This window comes from Sorex fumeus, unplaced genomic scaffold (assembly GCF_029834395.1).
Source record: "Sorex fumeus unplaced genomic scaffold, SorFum_2.1 ptg000002l, whole genome shotgun sequence".
Lineage (NCBI taxonomy): Eukaryota > Metazoa > Chordata > Mammalia > Eulipotyphla > Soricidae > Sorex > Sorex fumeus.
The window spans coordinates 6,627,911-6,638,769 of NW_026606059.1; positions in this window are offsets into that span (position 1 = coordinate 6,627,911).

Here is a 10,859-nt window from a genome sequence, read left to right on the forward strand (position 1 = left end):
GCCCCCCACACACACCCCAAACAAAAACTAACTTTGTAGTACTGTCCTCCCTTTGTTCATCAATTTGCTCGAGTGGGCACCAGTAATGTCTCCATTGTGAGACTTGTTGTTACTGTTTTTAGCATATCGAATACGCCACAGAGAGCTTGCCAGGCACTGTTGTGCGGGCGGAATACTCTCAGTAGCTTTCAGAGCTCTCCAAGGGGACAAGAGGGATGGAGGAATCGAATCTGGGTTGGCTGCGTGCAAAGTAAATACCCTACTGCTGTATTATCGGTCCAGCCACAGCATTGTTTTGCTGTGGAAACCAAATTGTTTTGTTGTGGAAACAAAAACTAGCAAACAAAAAATCCCGTCTCCGCTCCCCCCCCCAAAAAAAAAGAAAAAGAAAAAAAGAAAATACAACCATCAAGGTTTTGTTTTTTAAAACCTTTAAGCTTGCCTAACAAGTATAGCACTGTAGCACTGCCCTCCCGTTGTTCATCGATTTGCTCGAGCGGGCCCAGTAATGTCTCCATTGTGAGAATTTTTGTTACTGTATTTGGCATATCGAATACGTCACGGGGAGCTTGCCAGGCTTTGCCGTGCGGGCAAGATACTCTCGGTAGCTTGAGGGGCTCTCCAAGAGGGGTGAAGACACATATAAGAGCGAATAATTTATCAGTGAATTAATATGTATATTAACTATACATGTTCATTCATTTCCTTGCTCACATGTGATAAATACCCAATGTTCCTTTTCAAATGTTTAGTAGGATTCACAGATGATGCCATCTGGTCCTTTACTCTGGTGTTGGGTGTGCTTATGAGCACTATTTTTATTTCCTTCCTCATGATAGGTCTATTAAAGTTTTTAGCCATCCTGATTCAGTCTTTGTATGATGTACATATTTCTAAGACTACAACCTTTTCATCCTTTCCTTCTAGACTGTCTAATCTGTTGCCAATATAATTGTTCTTAGTACTCTCTGAGGACCTTTAAATATTTTTTGTGTTTGCTGTAAATTCTCTTCTTATTTATCACAAATCACAAATTATCCTGTTAATCGTCGATTGCCTCGAGCAGGCCCCAGTAACGTCTCCTTCATCCTAGCCCTGAGATTATATTCAAGGCTCTTTAGGAAAATGAGACCCATCATTGTTACTGGTATTTGGCATATTGGGTACGCCACGGGGAGTTTGCCAGACTCTGCCGTGTGGGCAGGCTACATTCGGTACCCTGCCAGTTTGTCCAAAGTAGGAATGAGATAATAAGATGTCATAATAAGATGTCGTGCGGCCGCGAATGCAGAGGTGCGGTTCTGGGAGCTGTTTTTTATAGTCTCTGAGTCTTGGCCGCTGATGGGACTACACGGCGCCAGGGGGCCAGTTGGTGGGTGTGACCCCCGCTTACTGGAATTTGGAGGATCTGGGTGGAGGATACTCGGCCCAAATCCTAGTAGGCTTGGAGATCTCGGCCCCGGAACCCGCGTGGCTTTGTCCCTCTGCCAGTACCTTCATGTGTGCAGAGAGTGGTCTCAGCATGGTGGTGGCTGGTCCTGGAGGTCTTTGGCTGCCGGAGCCCTGGTCAGGGTGGGGAGGAAAGCTCAACCCGCTCCCCTCCAAGGGGCCCTGGCAGCAAGGACAGTCAGGCGCGGGGGCAGGAGACTGCACTGTTCTTCTTATTTATAATTTCATTTATTTGTATTTTCCTCCCTCTTTGTAAATCTTTGTAAATCTGACCAAAATTAATCTTTATGCAACACTTGTTTTTCTCTTACCAAAGATGTGAGTTTTATTATTATTAGCAAAGAAAATTAACTACTTTTGAAACATTATTTTTAAAGAGAAAATCAACCAATGTCTCCTTTTCTGTAGTATTTATCTTCACGCTTATTTGAACAAGCTTGATACTTTTTTATCTCCCCACCTTTTTCAAATATAGCAGAGTATTTTTAATTTGTTGTATTTTCTGATCATTTAAAGTTAGCATAAAATTAAACTGTCAAAAAACAAAGGACACAGACAATTTTATAGCCATACTGGAACAAAAATGATCACATCTAATTCATGCCGTTAGTTCTTGATTTTTCTATTGATATTTCATAATAGTTTAATTATTCAAATTTAAAGTCCAGTCACGAAAGTTTTAATGTCAGTCGTCATATTTAATTCTCCCTAAAATAAAAAGTGAATACTTTGTCACTTATTTTTTAAGTTAAAGAATCATCCAGAAAAATTAACAGCTGTCAAAAGTGAGTGTATCTTGCAAAATAGCTAGTATTTATAACAGTGCCAAAGAGAGTTGTTTCACTTCTTTCGTGAGTTATTTCAAGACATTTCGAATGATAGCTCAGAGATACAATGACAGATAAAGAATACAATTATATTCCTAACCTGTTCCAACTGGTTACTTTCAATAAAATGCAATGCTTTATTTTTTAAATAAAACATGTTATTGTTTTATCTAAAGAGCTCATGTTATTCCAGATTGCCTTAATGATTAGATTAGGAATGAAGGAAGGATATTATTCGTCACAAAATTATTCTGAAATCTTACATTAAACCCGTGATGGTGTACTTGTTAATATAAAATACATGTACTATTTTGTCAAGGGACACAAATGTACTGAAAAGAAAGTTAAAATATTTTTCCACAATATGAGCAATTAATCAGAACTATAATAGGCTTTCTAAATTGAACTGATAACCTTTGCCTATGCACTTGCTTTATACCCAGTCAATTGACTGTCTGACATTGACACTTTAATGCTAAATTTTAAAGCTAAATGTAATTTATAAGTTTTATTTATAATTGTAATTTATTTGATCTATTTGTAAATGTAATTTATAAGCATAAATGTAATTTATAGTTATAAGTATGTAAATAATATTTAAAAGTATATATAAGCATTATAAATTGTATTTGTATTTGTAAATTATACTTAGAAGTATAAATGTAATTTAAAAGTTTTATCTATTGACAAATGTAATTTATAAGTTTTATCTATTGATAAATGTAATTTATAAGCATAAATGTAATTGATATTTATAAGTATATAAAACTATAAATTATATTTGGAAGTATTTATACTTACTATAAATTATGTTTACAAGTATTTGTATTTGTAAATTATATTTATATTTATGGGCTGGAGCAATAGCACAGAGGGTGGGGCATTTGCCTTGCATGCAGCTGAACCGGGTTCGATTCCTCCTCCCCTCTCAGAGAGCCCGGCAAGCTACCCAGAGTATCTCACCCACACGGCAAAGCCTGGCAAGCTCCCCATGACGTATCCGATATGCCGAACACAGTAACAACAAGTCTCACAATGGAGATGTTACTAATGCCCGCTTGAGCAAATCAGGCAAACGGCAGGACAGTGCTACAATGCTACAGTGCAAATTATTTATAAGTATAAATGTAATTTTTAAGTTTTATTTATTCATTTAGGGTTTGTTGCTTTTCTACCAGTAAATAATACCCCATCTAGCTGGGATTTTCCTGCCAGAGATTTTGGAGTCCTGTGAGACCCTCTTCCCCTCCCTGCACGCTGCCTCTCCAAGACTCCACATCTCACTGTCCATCACCAAAACTTCCATGCCCTGTACTGGGGCCCTGTACCTGACCCCACTCCTCGCCTTACAGCTTCCTCAAACAGGTATCTTTATATTGGCATCATTTTGTGAAAAAAAAAAATTAATCAGCATAATATTTCACTTAAAAATCTGATTTTTAAAGATCACGATCACGATCATCCTGTTGTTCGTCGATTGCCTCGAGCAGGCACCAGTAACGTCTCCTTCGCCCTAATCCTGAGATTTTCAAAAGTGCCATATTCAAGGCTCTTTCAGGATTAGGAGAACGAGACCCATCATTGTTACTGGTTTTTGGCATATTGGGTAAAACACAGAGAGTTTGCCAGACTCTGCCGTGTGGGCAGGTTACATTTGGTAGCTTGCCAGGTTGTCCAAAGTAAGAATGAGATAATAAGATGTCCGGGAGCTGGGTTTTACAGTCTCTGGGTCTTGGCCGTTGATGGGATTACACGGCACTGGTGGGGGGTGGGGGGCAGGGCAGTTGGTGGGTGTGACCCCTGCCTACTGGAAGATGGAGGACCTGGGTGGAGGATGCTCAGCCCAGATGGTCCCTTGAGCCCACCAGGAATGATTCCTGAGCACAGAGCCAGGAGCAAGCCCTGAGCATTGCTGAATGTGGTCCAAACACACACACACACACACACACACACACACAAAAGATAAAGCAAATAAGCCCTAGCAGAGCTTAGAGAAACCATATGTGTACTAGGGGCTCGAACCCAGGTCAGCCATGTACATTGGCAAGCGTCTTACCCACTGAAATATCTATATGGCAGAGGGTGTATTTTTTGGGTAACTTCCTATTCTCTTCTACTTCCTCCACAGCATAGGCGCTCTGCCAGGAAAGATACTTACTGCCAAGCCTTTCCAAGACTTCCCCGGGACCCGCATGCCTTTGTTCCTCTGCCAGTACCTTCATGCTTATGGAGAGTGGTCTCAGCATGGTTGTGGCTGGTTCTGGAGGTCTTCGGCTGCCGGGGCTCTGTTCGGGGTGGATTTTTTTTGGGGGGGGGGCTTTTTGGGTCACACCCGACAATGCCCAGAGACTACTCCTGGCTCTGTACCCAGGAGTTACTCCTGGCAGTGCTCAGGGGACCATATGGGATGCTGGGAAGCTAACCCGGGTCGACTGCGTGCAAGGCAAACGCCCTACCCGCTGTGCTATCTCTCCAGCCCCCACAGGGCAGATTTTTAAAGAATAAATTTATTTTTTATTTAATTAACTGGCATCAACAAAGCTATTGAAGGTTGAGTTTTAGACACATATTTGAACACCCCCGACCACCACCACCACCCGTGTCTGCTTTCCTTCACCAGCGCACCATCTCCACCCCCCACCCTGACCCCCGTCCCACCTGACACCCTGACAGGCACAAACGTTTGGAGGTTGCAGCTTAGAAATCGTATTCTGCAGTTTCATAGTTAGAAAAATCCAAAAGTTTCACTGGTGTGTCATAGGCTGTGTCTTATTTGTCCATTTTCTTTCAAGGCCTTTTCCCTTTTGCTTACACACGCCAAATCAACTTCTTAACAAAAGACCTTTTCTTGATGGTGGGTCACATCCAGTAGTACTCAGGAGGTGCTCCTGGTTTGGAGTAATCACTGGAAATAGGAATGTTTTTTCCCAGTGGTGCTTAGGAAATCATGCAATTCCAGGGATGGAGCCAGAACCCATCATAGAGTGCGCACTCACTAGTTCTTGCAGTTACCTTCACCTTTCTAACTCCACAGGCCTATATATACATTTTCCCCCTTTGCCTACACTAGGCCTCAAACTTTTTTCACTCGACCTTTTTTCACCCTGAGAAATTCTTACCCGATCCAGATATTTAACTAGTGAGCATGTTTGGCCCATGGGAAGCTTGGCCCATACATTTTTTCCTACTGATTCTTTCATTTTATTGTTGTTGGGCGACCATATGGTACCAGGCAAGGAACCCAGGTCTAAAGCAGATGCCAAAAAAAAAAAACAAACAAACAAACAAACAAAAACCCCAAAAACATATTCTTTGAGCTACCTCTTTGGTCATTAGAATACGTCTTAGTCAAAAACAAACCTAAAAAAAAGAATGAAAACTGAACCTTCCTGCTCCAAAAGAATTGAAAAGATACTAAATGCTATAAAGTTGTTCTTTTTTCTAAGTGAGGTTCCAACAAATCACTAACCTGCATCAGATTTTATTTTAGCTCAATCAGTTTTAGAGTATTGGAATCTGTACTTTGAAATATTTTAGCTCTATTACCAACCAGTCTTCAGAAGACATGCAGTGACAAATAGCAGAAATACTTTCCCAAGAAAATTCAAGAAAAGAGAATTTTCTTGACTCTGATAACTAAATGAAAAGAGTGGATCTTATGGCTTCAGGCATGGTTTCAATCAAAAGTTCAGGGGGAGAATTTTTTCCCTTCTTTCCTGAGTAGATGCACTTTCAAGCAGCTCTTTCTCTGCAGTGCCATAGGCCATCAATCGCTTTAGTATTGGTATCTTCCACTGTTAGACTCCATAAACATATTTATCTGTTCCCTGGTGGCTGTAGGCAAGAGGCAGTTGACTGTGATAAGCCTGACATAGGTTCTATCACTACCCTTGATTCAATCACCAGAGACCTAGGTACTGTATATTGTCTGAGTGTTACTATTGGCCAACTTGAGACCCCCCCCAACCAAATATTTGTGTGGTATTTGTTCATTTTGGCAGGACTGCATACACCAAGAATAAAAATGACTTGGTTTTTGGAAAGGAAGGAAGCATTTTATTTCTTGAATAAAAGGATACAGAAGAAACGAACAAATATTTATTTATATATTTTTTATTTTTTATGACGGCACCATAATTTACAGAGTTCCTCATAGTTGACTTCAGGCATGCAATGTTGGAACCCCAATCTCACCACCAGTATCATCTTCCATCCACCAGTGTCCACAGGTTTCCCCCACCTTTTCATCCACCTTCCTGACAGGCATATTTTGAAGTTTGGTTGCTGTAGTTTGGCTCTCCAACTTGCGGTGTTGTTGGCTCTGTGGTCCCCAGGCCTCCTTCTTCCTTTACTCTGGGATCAAGCATGATCTAGGTATTCCTCCCTATTAAGCCTTGCATTCCATCAACCAGTTAGTCTACGTACCATCGACAAAAGAGATCGTCCCATGTTTGTCCTTTTTATCTGAATAATTTCATTAACATAAATTACTGTATCCAAGCTGCAGCAAATTGAAACCATTTCCATTAGGAACAAATATTTATAATGTACTATGAGAAAAGGACGTAAAGTCTATCTTCATGCATGGCAGCTTGTCATTTGGTAGTTTGGAGAATTTAAATAGGATTTTTGCTCCAGTGAAGGTGGAAAACAAACAAAAATAAAACCTAGGAAGAAAAATGTAAGACAGAGTGCCAGTGTCCAAAGCAGTTGATCCTGTTATATCCACCCTTACCTTTTATTTCAGAATTGTGACTTTATTCATTCTTATGTTTTTAATAGGAAACATATATTTAACCATCATATGTTAAATGTAATCACTTAGACATTTGCATTGGATTGGTTTAGCAATTCAATTGGCATTATGTATTTGTTAGCTATTTCAATTTTATAATTAATTGCCACATTCCCCCTTACCTTCCTGTTTTCCACATGCCATTCCACAGCTGCCTTGAGAATGCCTTGTGGGCACTTCAGAAAACTTGTGGATGAATAGAAAAGGTAAAACCAGGCATTCATTTTATCTTTTTAAATTGTTTTTTGCTTTTTTCTTCTTTTTTTAACCATAAGATGCAGTTACAAAGCTTTCATGATTGATTTTCAGTCATACAATGATTAAACACCCATCCCTCCACCAGTGTACATTTCCCATCATCAATGTCCTCAGTGTCCCTCTCTCCCATCCCAACCCTTCCCCTGCCTCCATGGCAGACAATTTCCCTCTTTCTCTTTACTTTTGTGCATTATGTTTTGCAATACAGATACTGAGAAGCCATCATGTTTGGTCCTTGACTTATAAAAGCATAGCATTAACTGTCTTCCTGTGTCTATACAAAAAGGACATTGCTCTAAAGTAATGGAGTTCCAACCTACAAGATGGTCAGACTTCTTCATCAAGACCCTGAACGAATGGGTTGATGCTCTTGATACTCTTCGTGTTTCTGGAGCAAGCAGACACCATTGGGCTACACTGGCATGTGACAGGAACGAATGGAGGTGTTACTGGCGCCCGCTCGAGCAAATCGATGAGCAGTGGGATGACAAGTGATACAGTGAATCAAGGTTATAATAGAATCTCAGGTTTACAGTTATCCAACTCCAAACTCACCATCAGTGGCAGTATCCCTACACCAGTGGTCCAACATCTCCTCCTTCAACCCAATCAGCCTCCATAGCAAACTCATTTAAAAAAAATGTTTAGCTGTTAGAAAAAAAAATCTGGGGCTGGAGCGACAGCACAGTGGGTAGAACGTTTGGCTTGCACGTGGCCAACCAGGGTTCAATTCTCAGCATCCCATTTGGTCCCCTAAGCACCGCCAGGACTAATTCCTGAGTGCAGAGCCAGGAGTAACCCCTGTGCATTGCCTGGTGTGACCCAGAAATGCAAAAAAATGCAAAAGAACATTTAGCTAGCTGTTATATGCTCAAGAATCTCATCCAACCAATGCCCTTTTGTTACCCCAGTGCCACATTATTCCTTCCCTCTCCCTCTCTTGGCATTCTCAGTACTGCAATTCAGATTCAAGGTTTTGCCATCACTGATTCCTTCCTTTTCCTTCTTACTCTACAGTGCACAGATTGAGATCATCCAGTATTTGTCTTCTTCACTCTGACTTATTTCACTCAACATGACACCCTCCGGGTCCATCCAAGTCGCAGCAAACTAAATGAAGTGTTTCCATCTTCTCCCATGCATAGTATTCCATTGTCCGCTCTCTGTTTAACCCAACCATTCCATTCTTAGATTTGTACCACTGAGGAAGTCTTGCACTTGTTTAAGTGATATGGGAAACAATGGAAAGAGCAAACACTGCAACACTCTTCATAACTGCTTGGGAAAAAAAATATATATATATATATGTATGAGTAATCTACAGATACTAAAATGAATGAGTGATAGCTTCATATAAAATGATTTATTTATTTATTTATTTATTGAATCACTGTTGGAAAGGTTACAAAGCTTTCAGGTTTAGGTCTCAGTCATGCAAATATCAAACACATTTCCCTTTACCAATACTTATTTTTTACCATGAAGAACCCCAATAAAACCCCACCCCCCACCCCTTCCAGTCCCTGTGGGGCAGATGAATTCTAGTTAACACTCTATCTGCTTTGATTAGATTCATTGTTTCAATAAAAGATTCACCACTATTATTTAGAGTTTACCTCCCCCCCCAAATCAGACATGCTGAAGAAGCATTGTGAAGTGATTTGCTTTCTACAGCTGGGTTCAAGAATTAAATGTTGGTTTTGGATTTCTGCTATTTTACTTATTGACCCTGGAAGTATTTCTACTGAAAGTCAGATAGTTAAGAAATTGGTTTCTGTGCTCTGGAGTCGTGGCTGTGCTAGAGAGCCGCTCGTGGGGGGCAACTTGTGGCCTCGGTAGGGAGTGAAGTGCAGACCGAAACGCCCCCCTTCCCATGAGGTTTTAGTCGTCCCCACACCCCCGGCTCATACCTGCTGTCCACAAGGCTCCCATATGGCCGCCATCTTCTTTCCAGAGAGGAGAGGGCAAATGGGGCAACACCCTTTCCCCTCCGGACAGACACGGTGGCCTGGATTAACGCATAGTCCGTTCACTTTACTGCTCCAAGCTGGGTTCTGCATTAAGTCCTTGTGTTTCTGGGGCTGTGGCCGTGCTCCAATCTTAACTCTGATTTTCAGGGAGAAACGTTGGGTGGTTTACTTCCCATTGATCACTTTGTAAATAGAGAGATGTCGCGTGGCCGCATAAGCGGCCACGTGGTTTTGAGGAAAAGTCCTAGTTCCCGCATACTCGAGCTGTGTTTGTAGAGGCTTCTGGTCACCGGGGTTCCATCTGGGGGAGGCGGGATGCGGTACCTACCCCATCTGGGACTTCCCGATGATCTCGGCTCTTTTTGGAACTTGTTTTTTTTTTTTTTCCTCTGGGAGCTGTGGATCCCGTCCTCCATTGACCCTTCTCTTCGGCTGTATGCTATAAAGATGGCCCATATAAAATGATTTTTAGAAAAAAAAAGAATGTTTTATGAAAGTCCACATGTGCTGTGATAATTTTTAGAAAAATTTTTAAGGCATAAAATAATAATATTTAGTGACATAATATTATGGCAAATAATAAATTTCTGGCATAAATAATAAACAAATAATAATAAACATAAATAATCTGGCAAACTCCCCGTGGTGTACCCAATATGCCAAATACCAGTAACAATGATGGGTCTCATTCTCCTAACCCTGAAAGAGCCTTGAGTATGACACTTTTTAAAATCTCAGGACTAGGACGAAGGAGATGTTACTGCGCCTGCTCGAGGCAATCGACGAACAACAGGATGATCGTGATCATGATCGTGATGTAAAATTCCTCAACAAAGTTATATAAGAGAGGCTGGAGCAGAAGTACAGTGGTTAAGGCTTGCCCTGCATGCAGCCGAACCAGGTCTGATCCCCATCATTCAGTAAGTTTCCAAAAGGCCACCAGGAATGATCTCTGAGTGCAGTCAGACTAAGCCCTGAACACTGCTGGGTGTGGTCCACTCTCCCCTCTCCTCCCCCCAAAAGCTATATCAGGAACTTGAGAGATGGTACAGAGGGTAAGGAACTTATTTTACATGTGCTGACCCTGTCTAGATCCCTCACACAACAGACCATGCCCTGAACACCACCAGTAGTTCATTTTTTCATTTTCATTTCATCATCCTGTTATTCGTCGATTGCCTCGAGCAGGCCCCAGTAACGTCTCTTTCATCCTAGCCCTGAGATTATATTCAAGGCTCTTTAGGAGAATGAGACCCATCATTGTTACTGGTATTTGGCATATTGGGTACGCCACGTGGAGTTTGCTAGACTCTGCCCTGTGGGCAGGCTACATTCGATAGCCTGCAAGTTTGTCCAAAGTAGGAATGAGATAATAAGATGTCATTAAAAAGATGTCCTGATAAGATGTTGCGCGGCTGCTAATTCCAGGAGCTGGATTTTATAGTCTCTGAGTCTTGGCCGCTGATGGGATTACACGGCGCCAGGGGGCCAGGTGGTAGGTGTGACCCCCACCTACTGGAATTTGGAGGATCTGGGTGGAGGATGCTAGACTCCAATCCA